At 46.4% G+C, this 24690-nt stretch overlaps 1 pseudogene; it reads right to left on the bottom strand.

Annotated features, from left to right (window-relative positions):
• Positions 1 to 22650: 22650 nt before the first annotated feature.
• Positions 22651 to 22942, bottom strand: LOC129040503 (large ribosomal subunit protein eL37-like; annotated as a pseudogene).
• Positions 22943 to 24690: the final 1748 nt, after the last annotated feature.

A 24690-nucleotide genomic window follows, 5' to 3' on the forward strand; every position in this document is an offset into this window, starting at 1 on the left:
CTAGCAAAAATTGCAAAGAAATGTAAGAGTCCTTGCCCTCAGGCAATTTATTTCAGGAGACAAAGTAGATGAAAATAAACAGCTGATAATTATGAGGCCATATACAGATGGTCCTCGACTTACAATGGTCGACTTAACGATTTTTCAACCTTACAGATGGTCCTCGACTTACAATGGTCGACTTAACGATTTTTCAACCTTACAGATGGATTTATCCTGAGGTAGCCCCATCTTTAAGTCGAGAAGCATCTGGACTTTTTATTTTATTTTATTTTTTATTTTTATTTTTTGAGACGGAGTCTCTCTCTGTCGCCCAGGCTGGAGTGCAGTGGCCCGATCTCGGCTCACTGCAAGCTCCGCCTCCCGGGTTCACGCCATTCTCCTGGCGCAGCCTCCCGAGTAGCTGGGATTACGGGCGCCCGCCACCACGCCTGGCTAATTTTTTGTATTTTTAGTAGAGACGGGGTTTCACCGTGTTAGCCAGGATGGTCTCGATCTCCTGACCTTGTGATCCGCCCGCCTCGGCCTCCCAAAGTGCTGGGATTACAGGCGTGAGCCACCCTGCCCTGCGCATCTGGACTTTTGTCTGACAAGTCTGAGGGAACAAATGGTAAACACTGCGTGATTGAGGAGTGCTAAGATGTATTAGGGGTCAGCCTTTCCGCAACGATTTCACAAAGGAAGCTGAATTTATGCAACAGTAAGATCTTGGACTTTATACTTCATCGTGCCTCTTCCTATGCACATACACACCCACTCCCCAGAATCAGGATTCTTTTTTTTTTTTTATTTAAGTTTTTTAAAATTTAGGTTGGGCGCAGTGGCTCATGCCTGTAATCTCAACACTTCGGGAGGCTGAGGCGGTCAGATCACCTGAGGTCAGGAGTTCCAGACCAGCCTGGCCAACATGGCGAAACTCCATCTCTACTAAAAAATACAAAATTAGGCTGGGCGCGGTGGCTCACACCTGTAATCCCAGCACTTTGGGAGGCTGAGGCTGACGGATCACGAGGTCAAGAGACTGAGACCATCCTGGCCAACATGGTGAAAGCTTGTCTCTACTAAAAACACAAAAATTAGCTGGGCATGGTGGTGCGCGCCTGTAGTCCCAGCTACTTGGGAGGCTGAGGCAGGAGAATCGCTTGAACCCGGGGGGTGGAGGTTGCAGTGAGCCGAGATCGCACACTGCACTCCAGCCTGGTGACAGAATGGGATTCTGTCTCCAAAAAAAAAATAGCCAGGTATGTTGGTGCACGCCTGTAGTCCCAGCTACTCAGGAGGCTGAGGCATGAGAATAGCTTTAACCCGGGAGGCTGAGGTTTGCACTGAAGCAAGATCGGGCCACTGCACTCTAGCCTGGATGACAGAGTGAGACTGTCTCAACAACAACAAAAAAGCTAAAATTAATTCATTGATTATATTCAGTGTCCTCTGGTACTTTGTATTTTGTCCCTTTTTTGGTGAGGGGCCCAATAAATTAATTGTGGACTCACCATTTAAAAAATACTACCCTAAAGACAAAGGTTTCTGTTTGGAGATAAGCAGATAAGGTACCCATATGTGTTTATAAAGACTCTGAAGGAGAAACTAGTCAAAACCAATCACTCAACAGATGAAACTTAGAACTAGCTATAGCCTGAAATTTAAAGGATTGTCTGTAAACATGTTAAACTGCAGAGAAAACCCAAATCCACATAAAGTTACCAGGACAGTAAAAATGACATGAAAGATAACTGTAACATAATTAAATGCATTATAACACAATGAACAATGTTGTCACATGAAGGCAATGTACTGAAAAAAAAAGGGCCACAGAGCAAGACTCTGTCTCAAACAAACAAACAAAATTCATGGAAAAATGGAATTAAAAGATAAGAAAAAATAAACTGTATTTTTCAACATAAGTTCCATCAAATTCAAGACACATTTGTAAGCCATGATACCAGCCATTTAGTCCATCTCTAAAGAACTTAAAGTCTTTGGAATTTAAGCATGTCAATGCAGTTTTTTTTTTTTTTTTTTTTTTTTTTTGAGACAGAGTCTCACTCTGTCACCCAGGCTGGAGTGCAATGGTGCGATTTTGGCTCACTGCAACCCCTGCCTCCCAGGTTCAAGAGATTTTCGTGCCTCAGCCTTCTGAGTAGCTGGGATTACAGGTGTGGGCCACCATGCCCAGCTAGTTTTGTACTTTTAGTAGAGGCAGGGTTTGCCACGTTGGCCAGGCTAGTCGAGAACTCCTGACCTCAGGCAATCCACCCGCCTCAGCCTCCCAAAGTGCTAGGATTAAAGGCGTGAGCCACTGCACCCAGCCAAGGTTTTTGTTGAGATTAGGAAACAAAACCAAATCAGAAGGAGCCAAATTAGGACTGTAAGGTGGATGCCTAATGATTTCCCATTAACACTCTTGAAAAATTGCCCTTGTTTGATGAGAGGAGTGAGCAAGAGCACTGTGATGGAGAAGAGCCCTCTCTGTTGAAGCTTTCCCCGGGGCATTTTTCTGCTAAAGGTTTGGCTAACTTTCTCAAAACACTCTCACAATAAGCAGATGTTATCATTCTTTGGCCCTTCAGAAAGTCAGCAAGAAAAATGCCTTGTGCATCTCAATTAACTGTTGCCACGACCTTTTCTCTTGACCAGTCCACTTTTGCTGTGACTGGACCCACTTCCACCTCTTAGTAGCCATTGCTTTGATTGTGCTTTGTCTTCAGGATCATAATGGGAAAGCTATGTTTCATCTCTTATTACAAGTCTTCAAAGAAATGCTTCAGCATCTTGATCGCATGTTTTTAAAATTTCCATTGAAAGCTCTGCTCTTATCTGTGGCTGCTTTGGGCACAGACCTCCCAAGCTAGGGCAAGATAGGTGGAAGATACCATCCATAACCCTTTGCCTGCTCAACAGACTTCAACTTAGATGGGAGAAAAATAGATTTTCCACATCCCTTACCTGCCATTGAGGAACAGTTTTGGCACCCATTGAGTGGAAAGTTTGCTCAATTTTAATTTTTTTCAGTCAGAATTGTGTAAACTGAATCAGTTGAGATGTCTATGATGTTGGCTATTGTTTTTGCTATTAATCATCAGCCTCTTCAGTTGTGGCACAAACAAGATTAATTTTTTCGTTGCAAATTGATGTGGATGGTCTGCTGCTTTGGGTTTCATCTTCAACATCTTAGCCCTTCTTAAAACAAGTTATCCATTTGTAAACTGCTGATTTCGCTGGAGCATTGTCCCCATAAACTTTGTATAAAGCATCAGTAATTTCATCATTCTTCCACCTAAACTTCATCATATATTTAATGTTTGTTCTTGCTTCAATATTAGCAGAATTCCTTTGCTTTGATAGGAGCTCTTTTTTTTTTTTTTTTTTTTTTTTTTTGAGACAGAGTCTAGCTCTGTCGCCCAAGCTGAAGTGCAGTGGCGCAATCTTGGCTCACTGCAAGCTCCGCCTCCCAGGTTCACACCATCCTCCTGCCTCAGCCTCCTGAGTAGCTGGGACTACAGGCACCCACCACCACGCCCGGCTAATTTTTTGTATATTTAGTAGAGACGGGGTTTCACCGTGTTAGCCAGGATGGTCTCGATCTCTTGACCTCGTGAGCTGCCCGCCTCGGCCTCCCAAAGTGCTGGGATTACAGGCATGAGCCACCGCACCTGGCCAATAGGAGCTCTTTTCAAACTGATGTCTTATCCTTTCAGTGCCTCAAACTAGATCCTGTTCAGACACGTTATAAAAAGTTAGTATGAGTGTATTTTGTTGCAAAAAATTGAAGTCCAGGCATAGTTTTTTTCATAATATACATGTTCCATGAACTTTTTGAAGACCCCTCATATATCAAGGCAGATTAGGGCTAGATTCTGCAATTAGGTGGGCCTTGGTCCAAATCTGGGCTTACTATATAATTACCCAAGTCATGAACTCTGAGCCACAGTTTCCTCATCTTTCAAATGGAGCTAATACTGTCTATAAGGTTGTTTTATAATTAACAAGATAACACATGTAAAGTTCTTGGTACATAGTAGGCTCTTAATAAACACAAGTAATGATTATTGTAAACTAAGTAAGCTGTAGCTAACTTCTATGCTTTTGACTCCCAGCTAAATACAATACATAATTTCTATTATATAGCCATTCAACAAATGTTTATTGGGCACCTCTCATGTGCCAACTAGATGCTGGGAGTATAATGGTGAGCAAGATGTTCATTGTTTTTACTGTCATGGGCCTTAAAGTCCAGGGGGCTGGGAGATGAGCAGGCAACTAGAAGACAATGTGGGAAGGGCTCTGGCAGAGAAGGACACCCCTCCACACAGCCCAGACACCCAGGCAACACACAGACAGGGCCAGATGTTCTGAGAAAGAAATGCTTTGGGACTACTTTAAAAGCTCCTGGAGGTAGGCAGAATATAACACATAAATGAACACACATCCATAATGAGAGTACTCGAGTAGTGGCTGAGACCTGGCACGCAATACAGAGCAGCTCTGCCTTATCTCCAGAGCTTGTTGGCTACAAATGAGATTTGCTAGCAAACTATTCATTAAAGCAATCATATTGTAATGGAATAACCTGAGGGCCTCAGCATTTCATATGAAGGGATTTTACCTACAGTAATGGCTAAGCCGGTAGTTCTCTGTGGGACATTTGGCAATGTCTAGAGACATTGTTTATTGTTATGGCATCTAGTGGGTAGAGGCCAGGGATGCTGCTAAATATCCTACAATGGCTTTTCACAATAAATAATTATTTGGCCCCAAATATCAACAGTGCTAAGATTGAGAGGTTCTGGTCTAGAGGAACTACTAGACAAAACTGGAACTAGACCTGTGCAGGGGCTCACGCCTGTAATCCCAGTTCTTTGGAAGGCCAAGACAAGCGAATCACATGAGGTCAGGAGCTTGAAACCAGCCTAGCCTACATGGTTAAACCCCGTCTCTACTAAAAATACAAAAATTAGCCAGGCATGGTGGCGCACACCTGTAATCCTAGCTACTCAGGAGGCTAAGGTGGAGGATTGCTTGAACATGGAAAGCAGAGGCAGCAGTGAGCTAAGACTGCACCACTGCACTCCAGCCTGGGTGACAGAGTGAGACTCTGTCTGAAAAAACAAAAACAAAAACAAAAAATTGGAACTAAAGCAAACTATTTAATCTTCTAAAGGCATGAGGACAATAGACTGTTTCAATCTTTTGTACATGAAAGAGCTATGTATCCTCACTGGGCCTCAGTTTCCTAATCTGAGAAATGAGATTATTGGATTAAATAATGCAGAAAGTTCTTTCCGGCTGGAAAAAATATATGAGTCAAGTATACCTATAGGATTAGAATGCAGGCCAGGCATGGTGGCTCACGCCTGTAATCCCAGCACCGTAGGAGGCAAAGGTGGGAGGATCACTTCAGCTCAGGAGTTCAAGACCAGCCTGGGCAACATAGCAAAACCCCATCTCTACAAAAAATACAAAAATTAGCTGGGCATGGTGGCACACCCTGTGGCCACAGCTACTCAGGAGCCTGAGGTGGGAGGATCACTTGAGCCTGGGAGGTTGAGGCTGCAGTGAGCTGAGACTGCACCACTGTACTCCAGCCTGGGCGACAGAGTGAGACCCTGTCTTAAACAAACAAACAAAAAATCAATTAACATGGGCTACAAGATTGAGGGGGTGATAGTCAGGTCAGTCCAAGTGCTAGTCTGTCTGTATTCCCTCACCTTCCAGACTTCCTGGAGTCAAGAGCTGTGTCCTTTCATCAGAAATGCTCGTGTATGGAGCTCCCACTATGGGCAAGGCACTGTGCTAGGTGTTAGAGGAGTGCAAAGAATGAGGGGGATGGAAAAAGCAAGGATAGCTATGAGACCAACACTAATGGTAGAAAGAAGACCAATGTCAATTAAGTATGTATGTGTCAGACACAAGGAGAGGCACTTGGCATACTTTCCTCATTAATCCTCACTGCATTTTATTATTTATGTCTATTTCTCAGGCAAGGAAACTGAAGCTCAGGAAGCTTAAGCAGGTTTTCCACAGTCAGACAACGATGATTGGTGGAGGCCGGGTAAGACCCCCAGCCTGTTTACTTCAACTCTTGAGTCTTTTCTAACAACTTCTACTGCCTAGGCAGTGCCAAAAGAGGGCACAAAGGGCTCTTACGGTCAAAAGGAGGGAGATAGCCCAACCTGGAGAGAAAACAAGAGAGATTTCCTGGGCAGGTAAACATGCTAATCATTCTTTTAAATATATTCTTACTAACTCTCCTCTTCCAGCGTGCAGAACCTAACACATCAGCAGAGAATCTAAAACAAATCATAGCCCGTTGCAGTGGCCTTCCAAGGGTGGTTCCAGTTATTTTGTGATTCAGAGTTCAATCTGAGTAAATATCACTTGAAATAAGTGGGTTTTAGCTTGGAAATATTTTTGTTGTATATTACACTTATTGTAACAGAATTTCTGCAGTAGACATAGCAAAATTCCTTGCTAACAATTGTTCCCCATAATCTGATTGTGGGAAGACAGTGAACTAATGTTTTAGAAACAAATATGAATGTCTCCATCTCATATAGTGTAACTTAGGCCTAAGGTAGCTGTGATAACTTCTACTTGCAATTTTTTTTTTTTAATGGAGTTGCACTCTTGTTGCCCAGGCTGGAGTGCAATGGCACAATCTTGGCTTACCGCAACCTCCGCTTCCCAGGTTCAAGCGATTCTCGTGCCTCAGCCTCCTGAGTAGCTGGGATTACAGGCATATGCCACCACACCTGGCTAATTTTTTATTTTTAGTGAGACAGGGTTTCTCTATGTTGCTTAGGCTGGTCTCAAACTCCCTACCTCAGGTGATCCACCTGCCTCGACCTCCCAAAGTGCTGGGATTACAAGTGTGAGCCACTATGCCTGCCCTTTTTTTTTTTTTTTTTTTTTTTTTTTTTTTTTTTTTTTTTCCAGATAGGATCTCGCTCTTTCACTGAGGCTGGATGGAGTTCAGAGGCACGATCATGGCTCACTGCAGCCTCAAACTCCTGGGCTCAACCAGTCGCCTCAGCCTCCTGAGTTGCTAGGACTGCAGGCGCGCACCACCATGCCCAGCTAATTTTCTACTTGCACTTTTAATGCTTGAAAAGAGTATACTGATTTGTTTAACAGATAATCATGGAGCATATGACATGTATAGTGTGCTAGGTACATGAGGGCATACAAAGAAATCTGGCCAGGCAAATGAAACATTAAAAGCTAAATAACAGGCCGGGCGTGGTGGCTCACACCTGTAATTCCAGCACTTTGGGAAGCCGAAGGGGGAAGATCACTTGAGGTTAGCAGTTCAAGACCAGCCTGGCCAACATAGTGAAACACTGTCTCCACTATAAATACAAAAAAAAAAAAAAAATTAGGTGGGCATTGTGGCGGGCGCCTGTAGTCCCAGCTACTCAGGAGGCTGAGGCAGAAGAATCACTTGAACCTGGGAGGTGGAGGTTGCAGTGAGCCAAGATTGCACCATTGCACTCCAGCCTGGGTGACAGAGCGAGACGCCATCTCAAAAACAAACAAAAAGCTAAATAGCTAAATAACAATATAAAGTAATGATTCTCAGCTAGGGGTCATTTTTCCCCCAGGATTTATTTGGCCGTGTCTGAAGACATTTTTGGTTGTCACAACTGGAGGGGTGCTGGCAGCATCTAATGGTGCTGCCGGACATCCTACAATGCACTGGGTGACACCCTACAACAAAGAATGATCTAGCTCAAAATGCCCATGGTGCTGAGGTTGAGAAATCCTGACATAAGAATTACATGCTCATTGAGTAGTGCCAACTCTGAGTGTTATAGAAGTTGAAAGTAGAAACCCAACACTATCAACTGGAGTAGTCAGGGAAGGTTTTATAGAGGAGAAAGGATTGGACTGTGTTCGAAGAAGAGCTAGGATTTAGGAAGGGAGAGGGCCCAGAGAGAACAGTCCAAGGAGGGAATATGGGCAGAGTGCTGGAGGGGAGTGAGCTGGGAGGTTTCTGGGAGCAGTGAGCAGGCCGTCCTGGATGGAGCATTCTCTCCACTCCACAGCCTGAGGGGTGGGTCAGCAGGTGACATTATCTCCACATGACAGATGAGGAAACCAAGTCACAGAAAGCTTGAGAGAGGATCCTGTGATTGTCTCTGAGCTACAGCTAGAGGCCAGTCCACCTGTTGCCCAGGCCCAGACCTTTCCCCAGTATAATCTACTTCACCTGAGCTTTGAGCCCACCCTGTGCTGATACCAGCCACCAGGAGCCAAATGAAACCTTCAGGGGCATTGCCCAAACAAAAGCTTTCTTCTACCCCAAATCCAGCAGTCCTACTCTGGAACCTCAGTGTTTGTTTATTTGTAAGGATATCCTGTAGAAACTCCAGCACACACACACACACACACACACGCACTCTCTCTCAAGCAAAAAATACAGAGGCAGGTAGAAAATGGAATCATGTTCCGAAGAGCACAGACACACAGTATGGAATACCAGTTAAGAAAAGAATCTGCTGGTACAGAAGCCACAGAACAGCTTCTGGCCGGTGAGGCACAGTCACTGTGAATGGAGATGCCAGCAAGCGTGGGAGAGTGGGGGGAAGGAGAAGCGGGAGCAGATGGGTGTTCAGCATTGCCAGAGCAGGAGCAATGGGGAGAAACCTCACTGGGTGGAGTGAAGGGGTAACTGGGAACTTCCCACTCAGACAATCCCAGGAGACAGAAGAGTAAAGGCCCGTGCGCATCTGAGAAGGAGGGAGCAGTCAATGTCCCTAGGGAGTTCTTATACAACCTCAGTTCCTGAGAGTCTGTTTTGACTGCCAGGGGTCCCTCCTCTCCATTCTACATTTAGGGACCCCAAGGTAAAGCAGCCTGGAGCATGGTCAGAAAAGGGTGGAAAGGAGAATAAAGGGCAGAATAAAAGAACAAGTAATTGGAGGTGTTTTAGGCCAGAAGGGGATGGGATTTGGGGAAAGAAAGAAGTGGATTGCCAGGGGCTGCCCTGACTCCTGTGCCAGACATTGAAGAGCTGGGTGAAGTCAGTGGAGAAGGTGCAGCTGGGAAGAGCCATGCAGGAGGTGGAGCCCCAAACCTGGGTCTGTCTTCCCACCCCTGCCAGCCACCCATGTCCAGGGGATGGGGGTTCATGGGAGCAAGCAGGGACCGAGGCACCAGTGCTATGACTCTTCTCCCTCACCCCTCCTCATCCCAGCAGCCCTGGCCTCTAGGGCTGAAATACAGTAGTCCCCACTTATCCTCAGTTTCACTTTCTGAGATTCAGTTACCCACAGTCAGCTGAGATTCAAAAATATTAAATGGGAAATTTCAGAAAAAAAGAAAAGTCAAGTTTTAAGTTGCAAGCCATTACCAGGCATGGTGGCTCACTCTGGTAATCCCAGCACTTTGGGAGGCTGAGGAAGGAGGACCATTTGAGTCCAGGAATTTGACACCAGCCTGGGCAACATAGTGAGACATTATCTCTAAAAAGAAAATTCAATTTAATTTTAAAAAATTAAATTGTATGCCATTCTGAGTAGTGGGATGAAATCTCATGCCATCCCGCTGCACCTGCCGAAGAGGTGTAATCATCCCTTTGCTCAGCGTATCCACGCTATTGCTACCTGCTTTAGTCATTTAGAAGCCATCCCGGTTATCAGATGGAAATAACACGGTATATGTAGGGTTCAATACTATCTGAGGTTTCAGGCATCCACTGGAGGTCTTGCAATGTATGCTCTGAGGATAAGGGGGACCACTGTAATCCAAAAGCCTGGCTGTGTTTCATCCAGCTATGCATGCTTTTCAGTCTCCAGGGAGGATGAAGTTGGGGTCATGAAGAGCTGGTGCAGTGGTGGAGATCTCCAATCCAGGAAACATCTAGGCCGAGGCTATGGCAATTCCTCCCACCCATGCCCACAGCTGCTTCTGCCCTGGATCCCCACCAAGATGCCCTTTCCCTCACCCCCAGGGAAACAGGGGGCACCAAGAGTGTGTCTTTAAGGATAGTGTGCTCACCCTCCCTCGCTTTCATTTTCAACCATTTCCTAGCCTGGCCTCATAAGAAAAATGTAAGCAATGTGCAGACTGCACATTTCTCTTGCCTGAGAGGCCCTGACATTATCAGAACCACAACAAACCCTGGCCTTCACCCCAACCCACTCCTGCCTCCAGCCCAGGGCTTGAAAGCAGAGGGACACAGGGTGCTGGTGCTAATGTGTGGGACCAAGGCAGGCCCCCATCCTGGTCCCTGCATTGCCTGGCCTGGAGGAGGTGCTGCTGTGGGTGATTTTCAGTCTGAAGGGTGCAAATGGGTCAGAAGTTATTCTGGTCCATGTTCAGGAGGGCAATTGGGCCCCAAGTTCAAAAAGAGCCCCACCCTCCCTCCCTGTAGCCTAAGTCCCTGCCTCTTGGCAGGTCATAGGGTACAAGCAGGCTGCTGTGTTTCACAACAGAGGGCAGGGGGCAGGGAGGTGGACCAGGGCTTCCTTCTCAAGGTGGGAAGGAGGGAGGAGAAGGGTAGGGTCCCAGCCATATGACAGGTAGTCACAGGCCCACCTCATTCCCCCAAGCCTCCCTCCATCCCCAGGCATCGCCTCCCACTTGCCTGATCGGTCCAAGGGCACATCTGGAAGTGACACCTCCCCACCCTACTTCCAGGCCTTGAGACCTTGTTGGTTCCCACAGCTGTTCTATCTCCGTCCTGCCCAACCTACTCCCTCCCAGGAGCCCATGCCTGGAGAGGAACTCCCTGTGTCCCTGTTTCCACCCCTCAGTCCTCAGGGTGGCTGTGAGTGTGAGTGGGTGCCCAGGGTTTCTTGCTTGGAGACCTGGGTCTCTTGGCTGATCCCCAGACCCTCCTGACCTAGGCCTCCAGCCCCATCTAATTAATTACCTGCGGCCGGGAGCTGCATCCACAGCACTGCCATCCCCCCAGCTCAGGTGCCTCTGCAGCTCAGCCCACAGCCACCTGTGAAGCAGGGAGGGCAGGCAACACCTCTATCCCCTTGAAGGTACAGAGGTGGGCCTGATGACGCCAGGCCATGTGAGATCTCGTTGGGAGCACAGGAAGCACTCTTCACTGCTCCTTGTCACCCTTCCATTACAAATACCATGTGGTTTTTTACTCTATCCCACATCAGGGCTATGGAACCCTTGACATAATCCTACCCTACCTTCCAGGCAGGCCTAAAAGTGTATGTGTGTGTGTGTGGGGGGGGTGTGTGTGTGTGTGTGTGGGTGTGTGTGGGGGGGTGTGTGTGTCTGTATGTATGTGTGGGGGGTGTGTGTGTGTGTATGTGTGTGGTGTGGTGTGTGTGTGTGGTGTGTAGGGGTGTGTATGTGTATGTGTGTGTGGCGTGTGGGGTGTGTGTGTGTTGTGTGGTGTGGTGTGTAGGGGTGTGTGTGTCTGTGTGTGTGTGGTGTGTCGGGTGTGTGTGTGTGTGAGAGAGAGGGATAATGGATGCTCTAGGGCTTCCTCTCCCTGCATACACTGAAAAAAAGAGAAAAGGGCTTCATATCTGCAGTCTTTTTCGTTTTCGTTTTTGTTTTTGTTTTGTTTTGTTTTGAGACAGAATCTCCCTCTGTTGCCCAGGCTGGCATGCAATGGCACGAACACAGCTCACTGCAGCCTCAACCTCCTGGGCTCAAGTGATCCTCCTACCTCAGTCTCCCAAGTAGCTGGGGCTACAGGGACACACCACCATTCCCAGCAATTTAAAAAACTTTTTTTTTTTTGTAGAGACACAGTCTCACTATGTTGCCCAGGCTGGTCTTGAACTCCTGGGGTCAAGCAATCTGCCCACCTTGGCCTCCCAAAGTGCTGGGATTACAGGCGTGAGCCACTGCACCTGGCCTACTGTAGTCTTGACATGCTGTGAGATACTGTCCTGTTTAATTTCTAGCCAACAATATCAAAAAGAATTCTCCTCAGACTGAAAGCGGATTTAGGAAGAGGTTTAGAAAGCTTCTGTCACCACCGACCTGCAACAGAGCAGGTGTCTGTGGCCCCTAGCATCCTGAGCCAGCAGGGGAGGGTCTGGGGTGGGATATGTGTGATAAGCCCACTGCATGCATAGCTACTATGCCACTGTGTCCCTGAGTGCTGGCATGGGAGCCAGGCCTGGCACCTATCCTGGCATTGGCAGGCGGGAGGAAGGAGGCCTCGTGAGCAGATGGAGGCTTCTGCAGCAGCTCTCTCTCTGCAGGGCCCCTCTGCATGAGTGTGTCAGCTTCCCCTGCCCTGGCCCTGACCCTGTCACATCTCGGCCTCAGTTTCCTAGTAGTTTACACCCTTTTTTCTGAAGATTGTCGTTGCAGTGGAATATATTAAATGCTAGGTGAGGTAACCAATGAAGTAAGTTACTTAAAAGTGCTTTGAAACATGTCAACAACTACACAAACACAAGTCATTATTCTATTTTTTTTTTTTTTTTTTTTTTTGAGACACAGTTTCACCCTTGTCACCCAGGCTGGAGTGCAATGGCGCAATGTTGGCTCACTACAACTTCTGCCTCCCGGGTTCAAGTGATTCTCCTGCCTCAGCCTCCTGAGTAGCTGGGATTACAGGCGCCCGCCATCACACCCGGCTAATTTTTGTATTTTTAGTAGAGATGGGGTTTCACCATGTTGGCCAGTCTGGTCTCGAACTCCTGACCTCAGGTGACCTACCCGCCTGAGCCTCCCAAAGAGCTGGGATTACAGGCATGAGCCACCGAGCCTGGCCAATCCATTCTCTTTCTACCACACCTACTGCTCCTTAAATGATTCATTTACTCCACCTTAACTCAGAGCACCGTGCCAGGTAGCTAATAAAGCCACTCTACCAGTTGGATAGCCTAGGTTATGCTGCAGTAAGAACAGCAAAAACCTAACTCTCACTGGCATAACATAACACAAATTCATTTCTCATTTACTCTGCATGTCCATTGTGGGTCAGATGGGGCTACTCTAAAACCCAGGCTGATGGAGCAATCACTATCTGGAACCATGCCATTAGCTGTGGCAGAGGGGAAGAGAGCTCTGAAGGTCTCACAAAGTCAATAAAATGCTCCAGGACAGCAGTGATACCATCACTTCCACTTAATCCCATTGGCCACAACTACTGTAGTCCATGGCCACACCCAGTCACAAGTGACCAGGGAATACAATCACGGGGACCAGGGAATACAATCCTATCAAGTGGCCAGAAGGCAGAGAGGAGGAAAAATTTGGTGAACAGCTTTAATGTGTACCATGTGTATTACTAATTACTGTTGATGATTTAGAAGATGCAGGGCAACACTAAGTGAAAAGGGTGCTTATAAAAGGTTGCATTATTATTATTATTATTTTGAGACAGAGTTTCACTCTGTCACCCAGGCTGGAGTGCAGTGGCACGATCTCGGCTCACTGCAACCTCCGCCTCCCAGGTTCAAGTGATTCTTCTGCCTCAGCCTCCCGAGTAGCTGGGACTACAGGCGCATGCCACCATGCCCAGCTAATTTTTATATTTTTAGTAGAGATGGGGTTTCACCATATTGGCCAGGCTGGTCTTGATCTCCTGACCTCGTGATCCGCCCGCCTCAGCCTCCCAAAGTGCTGGGATTACAGGAGTGAGCCACCGTGCCCGACCATAAAGAGTTGCATTATTACAAAGATTAATCCCATCCAGGATCTTCAACAACCTCTTCACAGTTGCCACAGAAAGCCCTGGTGGGGTGCAGAGGCCTAGCAACTACACAGGCCCTTCAGCTGTCCTTTCTTCTAGATTCAGGAAGAGCCCACATGGTTTACAAACATAGTTCCCATTAAGTCCAGCAACAAACAGGCTGGAAATCCAACTCTTATGCCCCTTACTCCATTCCTTGGATTCATATTCTTATTGCAGGCATGCCCTAATTCCACTTCTGGGAGTAGGTGGCAGGTCCCCCCCGGATCTCAGGTTCATCATGCTGTAGGGCAGATCATGTGGGATGGAGCAGGGAGCTGTGGGAAAAGATATTCCTCCATAGTCCTGCCTGAGGCTTTGGAGTAGATCCCAGAGAGTCCCTTGGCTAAAGTTATTGGGACTAGCTGAGTGATATGGTGAATGTCCATGAGCCTGGCAGACAGAAGCCTGGCTGAAACCCTTAGTTCCTTCCATATTAGCTATATGACCATGGACAGGCATTCTGGGTTGTTTCTTCCTCTGGAAAATGAGGATGATAGTGACTTCTGTTAACATGCTATGAGGAACAGCAGTTTATTAATATTAAGTAAACACCTGGCACATAGCAGCTGCTTCATAAAGCTATTATTACCATGATAGTTGAAGCCAAACAGCTGCCCTGAGCATTTTCATACACACTCTGCAGACATGAGCTCTGGCAGCCTGAGACTTGGTTTCACTTGACCTCGGGCTGTGTTCAGAGTGAAAGGATGAAGTATTATTGTTAATTCACTAAAACTAGTGTTTTATCTCCAAACTATTGGAAGGATTTCATTGTTATTGTTTTCATTACATGTGCACACCTAACTTGCATGGATGAAATATAAGCCTAGTATGAATACAGATGTCATAATCAAAGTCAAAATGGTGATTAAAAAGAAGAAATCTAGAGAAATTTTTTTGCTAAGCTCTCTTACCAAAGAACCTTAAGCAAATTAAAAATCAGCTTTAGGCCAGGCGCGGTAGCTCACGCCTGTAATCCCAACACTTTGGGAGGCCGAGGCGGGCGGATCAACTGAGGTCAGGAGTTCGAGACCAGCCTGACCAATATGGTGAAACCCTGTCTGTACTAAAAAATACAAAAATTAGCCAGGCATGGTAACAGGCACCTCTAATCCCAGCTACTCAGGAGGCTGAGGCAGGAGAATCGCTTGAGCCTGGGAGGCGGAGGTTGCAGTAAGCCGAGATCACACCACTGCACTCCAGCCTGGGCGACAGAGCAAGACTCCATCTCAAAAAAAACAAATCAGCTTTATTTTTTTAGTTTTTACAACATGGCCCTAATTTTAATCTTGAGTTTGTAATTACTTTGTGTACCATGGTACAGTGGCTAATAAAAATAAGTTAAATCTGTAAACAGTCACATAAACTTTTTCAAAGCAAATTGGCTTGGATGGTTGCACCTGAATCCATGTCGGGGGTGCTGAGACAAGACTGCCCCCTTCTGGGACTCTCCAATACTTCAGTGACTCCTTGCTCAGACAGGCTCTTTGCCTTCATTCACTGGAATGGGGCCCTGGTAAAATCGGGGCCATCCCTTTCCGTCTTCATAGCTGTGGGTCTCTCCATGGTGCTCAGACTGCTAGAGGACAATGGTCTTCAAGTGTCTTGGGTTTTCAGAAGCCTTTCTGGATCTCTCTTTGAGGAAAGAGGCCGCATCTACTCCTCAACATTGCCTTACATTGGTATAGGCTACCCAGTTTAAAGAACAGTTTCAGCTGGGCGTGGTGGCCCACGCCTGTAATCTCAGCACTTTGGGAGGTCAAAGTGGGCGGATCATGAGGTTAGGAGTTCGTGACCAGCCTAGCTAACATGGTGAAACCCCGTCTCTACTAAAAATACAAAAATTAGCCGGACGTGGTGGCGGGTGTCTGTAATCCCAGCTACTCAGGAGGCTGAGGCTGAAGAATTGCTTGAACTTGGGAGGTGGATGTTGCAGTGAGCCGAGATCAGGCCACTGCACTCCAGCCTGGGCGGACAGAGCAAGAATCCATCTGGGGGAATAAAAAAGAAAGAAAAAAAAAGAACAGTTTTACACTCATTATTTCACATGTCATCATAATCCTGTGACTTAAGACAAGACACAAATGATTATCCTCCTTGTACATGAAAGAATAAAGGTTAAGAGACCTTTATTCTCTTAACCTTTATTCTCGGGCAAGTGGCTTGCCCGAGAGCACACAGCCAGTAAATGGGAAAGAAGTTCTAGAACCCAGGCCTTTGGATATGGGGTTTGCATTCTTTCTTCCTGACCATAATAAAAATATTACCTTTATTTCCACAATATCCTATTTACTATGTGGTACGTCAGTGATTTTCAACCTTGCTGCACACTAAAATCTCCTGGGGTTCTCAAATAACTCTCCTATCTGGGCCCCTCCTCCACCAGTTACATTGAATCCGTGGGTGGAGTTCCAGACATCTGTGGGTTTGTTGGCTCCTCCAGGTGTTTCTAATGTACAGCACCAAGTGCCATGTGTGGGGGCTTTATAAACACCTTCTCATTTAAACCTCCTCACAAATCCCATCAGGTAGGTATACCAGCCACCTGCTGATAGGATACGTAAATTGCCCAACTGACCTTAGATAGCCCCTAATACCACAATTCCCAAACTGTTCACTAAGGTATTCCAAGTCTCCACAATGGATTCACAGAGATTCCACATGATATTTGAAAAATATCAAGGGAAGTCCAGGTGTGGGGGCTCACGCCTGTAATCCCAGCACTTTGGGGGGCCAAGGTGGGTGGATCACTTGAGGTCAGGGGTTCGAGACCAGCCAGCCAACATGGTGAAACCCCATCTCTACTAAAAATACAAAAAAAAAAATTAGCCAGGTATGCTGGCAGGTGCCTGTAATCCCAGCTACTCAGGAGGGTGAAGCAGGAGAATTGCTTGAACCTGGGAGGCAGAGGTTGTAGTGAGCCGAGACCGGGCACCAAGGGAACTATTGTGCTAGCTTATGGTAGTTCACCATTTCTACAGTAGATGGCGTTGCATTCCTTCTAATGACATAATATCTTAGCAAAACTGGATTTTTCAGCCTGAAAATCGGCATGGAATAGTCTATCAGTGTGGTGGTGGTCAATCTGATTCCAAAGTTGAGGAAGTAGTATAGTGCCCAATAGGCATAGCTATCCCATTAGTAAGTAACTGGTAATTTAAGCAAGAAATAATTTTTTTTCTATTTATGTGCATTATCTTTTTAAATAGCCAAGTTGTTAGGACATAAATACTTATTAAGTTGTTTGGACCTAACAATTTACTTGAAGGTAAATTTGTGGTATTTTTTTTTAAAGGCACTGACACACAAAGGGCACCTTCCTAATGCCAAGGCCACATGACAAAGGGGCAAAAGTAGGATTTGATCAGTCTGACCCGAGCCCGAATGTTTAACCATTTCTTTGAACTGGGCTCAATCAGTGATTTTCTTCTGTGCCCTGTCCTGGATGCCAAACCCTCAGCATTGAGTTAGGGGTCAACCTGGAAATGACACAGCAGACAGAAATTAAACACTACTGTCCATAAGTGAGCACAATGTCCTTTGGCAAATTACATAACATCCCCGAATCTCAGTTTCTTCATCTGTAAAGCTGGGATGACAAAATTACACTACAGGGTTGTTGTGAAGATTAAACAAGCTAAAAATCATCAAGTGTCTGGTTTAGAACAGGTACTCTGTTAAGAGTTTATTCTCTCCCTTTCTCCCCTCCTCACTTCCATGACAGACCTGAAGACATGAGGGGACACAAGTGTGCAAGTGGGTGTGAAACACACACACACACATGCAACCACCAGACTGCCTATACACCATCCTCAGTTTCAAACATATTGTTAATACAGATATACTTACATGCATACATACATATATACATACGATCACAACACCTTGGCTGATTAAGCACAAAAACGAATAGAACAATGAAGCAAATAAAATAAGCTCTTGAACTTGCTCTCCTTTCTCCACATCCTCTATTGGGAGATCCTCTACCAGCCTCACAGTATTGTGCAGGCTCAGTCAATCCACATCTGCCTACCTTCCCAGTTGCCCATTATGTCACTGTACATATGCCACTGGACCAAAGAGACACTCTAGACCTAAAAATGCCTTCCATTTCATCTCCACACATGCACACACCCCTACCATTGGTTCTTTTTTTTTTTTTCCTCGAGATGGAGTCTCACTCTGTCACCCCGGCTGGAGTGCAGTGGTGTGATCTCAGCTCACCGCAGCCTCCGCTTCCTGGGTTCAAGGGATTCTCCTGCCTCAGCCTCCCGAGTAGCTGGGATTACGGGCATGTGGCACCATGCCCTGCTAATTTTTGTATTTTTAGTAGCGATGGGGTGTCACCATATTGGCCAGGCTGTTCTCGAACTCCTGACCTCAGGTGATCCACCCACCTCGGCCTCCCAAACTAAAGTGCTGGGATTACAGGCGTGAGCCACCACACCCAGCCCTACCATTGGTTCTTAACAGCAGCAGTTCCAGAACAGATTATCACCACCACCCCCAGGTGTTATTTGCAGGAGGAACACCTATACCCACCAAGGTGTTTAGGTTTTCATCTTTTTTTTTTTTTTTTTTTTTTTTTTTTTTTTTTTTTTTAGACATGGTCTCACTGTGTCATCCAGGCTGGAGTGCAGTGGTAAAATCATGGCTCACTGCAGCCTCGACCTCACAGGCTCAAGTGATCCTCCCACCTTAGCCTCCCAAGTAGCTGAAACTGCAGAGGTGTGCCACCACATCCTGCTAATTTTTGAAAAGAATTTTCTTTCTTTCTTTTTTTTTTTGTAGAGACGTGGGTCTCACTATGTTTCCCAGGCTGGTCATGAACTCTTGGGCTGAAGTGATCCTCCTGCCTCAGCCTCCCAAAGTGTTAGGATTACAGGTGTGAGCTACTGTGCCCAGCTGGCTTTCATCTTTAGATATTATTTCTTTGGGCTTGAAGGCTTTTATAAAATAGACCTCTCTCTACAAGAGGTAAATCTTATGTCTCACTCAGCAGATGGTTGAACTCTAGGTCAGCTACTGAGGAGGAAATAGAAGAAGCAGTGTCCCTAACACATTAATCCCATAAATATCTAGTGAGCATCTACTATGTGTTAGGCACAGGCTCACGGGCATGAACGAGACCCAGTCACTGCCCTCAAGGCTTTTAATCTAATGAAGGACCAAGGCTAGGAAACAGGTGATTACAAGTCCCATGTGATGTATGCTAATCCAGGAAGGAATTATGGGAGCACAGAGGAGGGACACTGAACTAAGACTCAGAGCACTGGCAAAGACTTCCTGAAGGAAGTGACGTCTAAACCGAAACTTAAAGGATGAGGAGGAGTTAGGACCACGAAGGAGGTGTGACCATTCCAAGTAGAGAAAACAGAACAGCACAGGAAAAAAGTCCAGGGATGAAGAAGCACGGTGTGTGGGACTTGGGTGCACCTTGACACAAGTGTGGGGCATGGTTAGGACCACTTTTTTTTTTTTTGAGACAGAGTCTTGCTTTGTCACAGGCTGGAGTGCAGTGGAGTGACCTCGGCTCACTGCAACCTCTGCCTCTTGGATTCACGTGATTGTCCTGCCTCAGCCTCCCAAGTAGCTCGGATTATAGGTGCCCACCACCACACCCGGCTAATTTTTGTATTTTTAGGAGAAATGGGGGTTTCGCCATGTTGGCCAGGCTGGTCTCGAACTCCTGACCTCAAGTGATCCACCTGTCTCAGCCTCAGAAAATGCTGGGATTACAGGCGTGAGCCACAGCACCTGGCCAGGACCACTTTTTTTAAGTCCAAAATTTAGCCAAAAATTTTCACTTAAAAACTATTTACTGAGCTCTGGAGCCCTTTGGAGTCCATAGTGTGCAAGACAGGAGGTTGGGGTGGATGGGGCTAGAAATCCACTCTCAACATGCTTGTCATCTAATGTCCACGTGGTGGCATGACATCCAGGTATGACGCCCTGGGCCAGGACTGATGCCCACCCCTGTCCCCACCTTGGGACCTTGAGTGACCTAATATAATACACCAACCTCACCACCATCTTTACAAGTTGTTATAAGCAAAATTCATCAGCATAGAAACTCCCCCTGTCCCAAAGAGACACTGCTTCCAAGAAGCCTTTCAGCTCACCATTTCAGCTCACCAAGGTCAGTAGTCCTTGACCTACTTGTGACCAGAGCAAGACCTATTCCTTTCCCAGCTTTTGGGAAAGACTCAGTCACTTCAGCCTACCCGCCTAGCCCAGGTTGCTGACCTCATGGGTGAGGGTGGAGACCTACCTGGAGAGGGACCTTTCACCTATTTCCCTGTTGCACCTATAGGTCCCTAAAGGGTGCAGGAAGGCACCTGCATATGGCAGTCAGACTGTCACACAAAGACTCCTCTCGGGCCCTGGGGGAACTGGACTGGGCTCTACCATCCTAAAGGAGTTTACAATTCTGTCTAGTGTCAGGAGTACCTGGCATTTCTCCTCAGGGAGCCCTGGGCCGCACCAACAGAAGGCACAGGTCATGACGTGGCCACCTTCAGGAAGAGGGAGTGGTTGCCTCCCTGAGTTCTGGGACCATCCCTTTTGGAGGGCCCTCCACTTGGAAAACAATCTACGAGACCCCAGAGGCACCCACAGACCCTCCAGCTAGGACCTGAGGGTGGCTTCTGAGATGACCGGGAGACTGTTCCTGGCTATGGGACGGGGCATACTTGGTAGCCCCAAATCACTAATCCCTGGCAAAGGAGCCCACCCGCCCCAGCTCCCACCCCCGCCCCACAAGCAGGGATTCTGGTTCCTATGTGCACCCAGCCTCTCCCTGCCTCGATGTCTCAGTTGCAGGGTAAAGGTGAAGACAGATCCCTCCTTCCTGTTGTGGGCAGCCCAGGGCAGTTTCCGGCTGAGTCAGCCCCATGGGGAGAGCACTGCTCTGGCCAGTGGTAGAACTGGCCTGCTCACTTCCTCCCCGAGCTGGGAGATCTGGCTACCCTGGAGGCTGCCCTGAACTGCTGCTCAACCCCTGCAGGTCAGGGTGCCTGCTGAGATCTCCCCCTCCTCCTGGGACAAACAGTGTTATCCCAGCATTGGCATTACTTCCCTGGCTCCGGGCTTTGCTAGTAAAGCAATTACTTACTGCTAAGAGGAAGGACTTTTCCCCATGAGGGCTCCCTTCCACTCTCAAGAGGCGGGGGCAAGGGTATATACACACACAGGACGCGTAACAATGAGAGGAAGTGTGAGAAATAGTTAAAAGCACGGATTCTAGCATCCTAACTTGGACTTGTCCTGATTCTGCCATTTTGGGGGGCTCTGTTATTCTAGGTGAGTTCTTTTTCTCAGAGGCCAGTTTCCTCATTTGTGAAATGGCTAACAATTATGATGGCACTTTTTTCAGGATTACTATGAAAATTAAATGAGACAAAACATGGTACACTCTTAGATGGTGCCTGGCACAGAACAGGAGCTCAGTACATGGCTTTAAAATGTGCCTTTCAGGATAACAATCCTGATGGGTGGGGATTTCACACAAAGTGGAAGGTATGTTTGGGTAGGCAGGTTTTGTATTGCTGCCCACACTATATTGAATAGACTACAGTGTGCTTCCTGCCACCATTTCTGTTTCTTTTCTGGATTAAACAGTCCTAATTAGAGACAAGCTAGGAACTAGGAGGCAAATAGCATTTCCTAAAACTCCTAAACATGCCTGAATCAATCCCCATCTCTGTCCACACACAGGAGGTTGCATCTTGGTCCCCTGGAGCCACAGGCCAGGAGCCAACCTGGATGTCTCTTTGTTCCCTTTATATAATAAAAATCAGAGTCTATTGATCTTTTCTAATCATAGACTATAGATTCTTTCCTTCCTCTTTGTCTTTGTTGCCCTTGCCCAAACTACAGTCAAATTCTGGAGGCACCAAAAATCTCAGTGGAGGCAGAAAAGATGAATAAGAGCTCAACAGACAAATAAAGGGTCATTTCAAGTTTTGAGAACAGTACAAGCAAGGCTCAGAGGCTTCCCATGACATGGTGCTCCGTGGAACAAAATGTAGCTCTGTATATAGGAACAGAGGCCCAACCAGAACCGTATGGCATGATAGCTGGGCACACAAACACGCGGCTACACTGCCTGGGTTTGAATTCCAGATCCATCACTTATTAGGAAGTTACTTAAATTCTGTGTGTCTCGATCCCTCATTTGCAAAATAGGATCATAATAGTGCCCACCTCTAAGTGTTGTTGGGAGGATTAAATGCTCTGATAGGTGGAGAGAACTTAGTATAGTGCTGGGGCATAGTAAGTACCCCATAGATAATACTGTTCCCAATTCATATGTAAGTGTTGGGGCAGCCCACCCTTCACCATTCAACTCCAACTCCACTTTGCACAGGAAGCTTTCTTCAATTAATCTGAAATGGCTGTCACACATCACCCCAATGTATTCACACACTCTCATTTGTATCAATGTTTTGTTTTGGCTTTTGGGGTGTGTGTGTGTGTGTGTGTGTGTGTGTGTGTGTGTGTGTGTCACGGTCTCACTCCTGTCACCCAGGCTGGAGGACAGTGGCGCAATCATGGCTCACTGCAGCCTGGACTTCCTGGAGTCAGGTGATTTTCCCACCTCAGCCTCCTGAGTAGCTGGCACTATAGGCGCACACCACCACGCCTGACTAATTTTTATATTTTTTTTGTAGAGACAGGGTTTCGCCTTTGCCATGTTGCCCAGGCTGGTCTCAAACTCCTAGGCTCAAGCAATCTGCCCACCTCGGCCTCCCAAAGTGCTGGAATTACAGGCGTAATATTAATGTTTTTACAAACTTATTCTCCAACTCTGGGTTGGGGATTGTCATATCAACAGAGAGGGAAGCTTACTGCAGAAAATTAGGGAGTTGTTTTGTGACACAATGACTCAGTTATGCATTCAACTTTCGGTCAGCAAATATTTATTTATTTATTTTTAAAAACTAGAACACTTATCACATGACTAGTCATTGAAATTCTTAAGATGAACTGGATGCTGCAACAGCTACCCTCTTGGGTTTAGGTGTGTTCCTTTTCGGAATCTGTGCCTCAATCTGTGGCAAGCAATTTTTAGGTGTCTCATTCAACAAGTCCCAGTGGTATTTCGCCATTTAGCCTTGGCACCCAGTTATACTTCCTCTTGTGTTTGGCAGGGTAGCCACATTTGCCACAGGTCGTCTTCTGGAGGTGGTGGGCCTTAGAGCCACAGTGGTGGCACAACGTGTGTGTCTTACTGTGATGCTTTCCAAACAATGACATTCCCTTCATCATCTCGCTTCTGCAGCTGAGACCAAACAGACTGGAAGATAAGGCACTTCCACTACATCTGGTCAGCAAATATTTACTGAACACTTACTATGTGTCAGACACCATGTTCCTCATGGCTTCCCCTAAAGCTCCATGTAGGAAAATTAAGCATGAGGGTGATTGATTGAAGGGTCTCGGAAAAACAAACCTTTGTGGCTAACATCCCTTCTCCTGGCCACCTGCAAGATTTAGCACTGATTACCCATTTTCAAACCTCTTGCATTAATCTGTTCTCACACCACTATAAAGAACAGCTGGAGACTGTGTAATTTATAAAGAGGTTTAATTGACTCACAGTTCCTCATGGCTGCGGAGGCCTCAGGAAACTTACAATCATGGTGGAAGGGGAAGCAAACACATCCTTCTTCACGTCGTGGCAGCAAGAAGAAGTGCGGGAGAAGCTCCTAAGAAAACCATCAGTTCTCATGAGAACTCACTCACTATCTTGAGAACAGCAGCATGGGGGTAACTGCCCCATGATTCAATTACCTCCCACCAGGTCCCTCTGAGGACACATGGGGATTATGGGAACTACAATTCAAGATGAGATTTGGGTGGGGACACAGCCAACCCATATAATCCCTCTTAAAAATAATGCATTCTATCTAGGCTGCTGTAGCGGTTCACACCTGTAATCCCAGTGCTTTGGGAGGCTGAGGTGGGAGGAACACTTGAGGCTAGGAGTTTGAGACCAGCCTGTGCAACCAAGCAAGACCCTGTCTCTACAAACAAAAAAAATTAATTAGCTGGGCACAGTGGTATGTACCTGTAGTTCCAGCTACTGGGAGTGGGGCAGGGTGCTGACTCAGGAGGATCACTTGAGCCCAGGAGGTTGAAGGTGCAGCAAGCTATGATTGCACCACTGCACTCCAGCTACAATATGTAGTTTTTTCAGATTGGCTTCTTTCACTGAGTAATATATTCTTAACATCCCTCCATGACTTTTCAAGGCTTATGGCTTAATTCTTCTCAGCACTGAATGTTCCATCGTCTGAATGTACTATAGTTCATCCTATAGTTCATCCATTCATGCACTAAAGGACATCTTGCTTCCGGGTTTCGGCAGTCCTGAATAAAGCCGCTATAAAACATTCCTGTACTAAAGGACATCTTGCTTGCTTCCAGGTTTCAGCAATCATGAATAAAGCTGCTATAAAACATTCCCGTACTGAAGGATATCTTGCTTCCAGGTTTCGACAGTCATGAATAAAGCTGCTGTAAAATCCATGTGCAGGCTTCGTGTGGTTTTCAGCTCCTTTGGGTAAACACCAAGGAGCACAACTGCTAGATCATAGGTTAAGAGTATGTTTAGGAAGAAACTTGCCAGAGTGGCTGTACCACTTTGCACTCCCACCAGCAGTGAATCAGAGCTGCTGCTGTTCAGCATGCTTTTTAGTATCTGTAGACTCTAGTGAGCTTGCAACTCATTCCTGATGTTGGTAATTTCAGGGTGTTTTTGTTTTTTTTTTTTTTTTGGCTAGAGGTTTATCAATTTTATTGATCTCTCAAATCAGCTTTTAGCTTTATTTTCTCTGTTTTGTTTCATTCATTTCTGTTCTGGTATTTAATATTTCATTTCTGCCTCTTTGTCTAACTTGCTCTTTTTCTGTTAAGATGGAAGCTAAAGTCATTGAGACTTGTATCCTTTTCTAATATAGGTGCTTAATGCTATAAAACTTCCAAGTACTGCTTTAGCTGCATGCCACACACTG

This window comes from Pongo pygmaeus, chromosome 6, assembly GCF_028885625.2.
Source record: "Pongo pygmaeus isolate AG05252 chromosome 6, NHGRI_mPonPyg2-v2.0_pri, whole genome shotgun sequence".
NCBI lineage: Eukaryota > Metazoa > Chordata > Mammalia > Primates > Hominidae > Pongo > Pongo pygmaeus.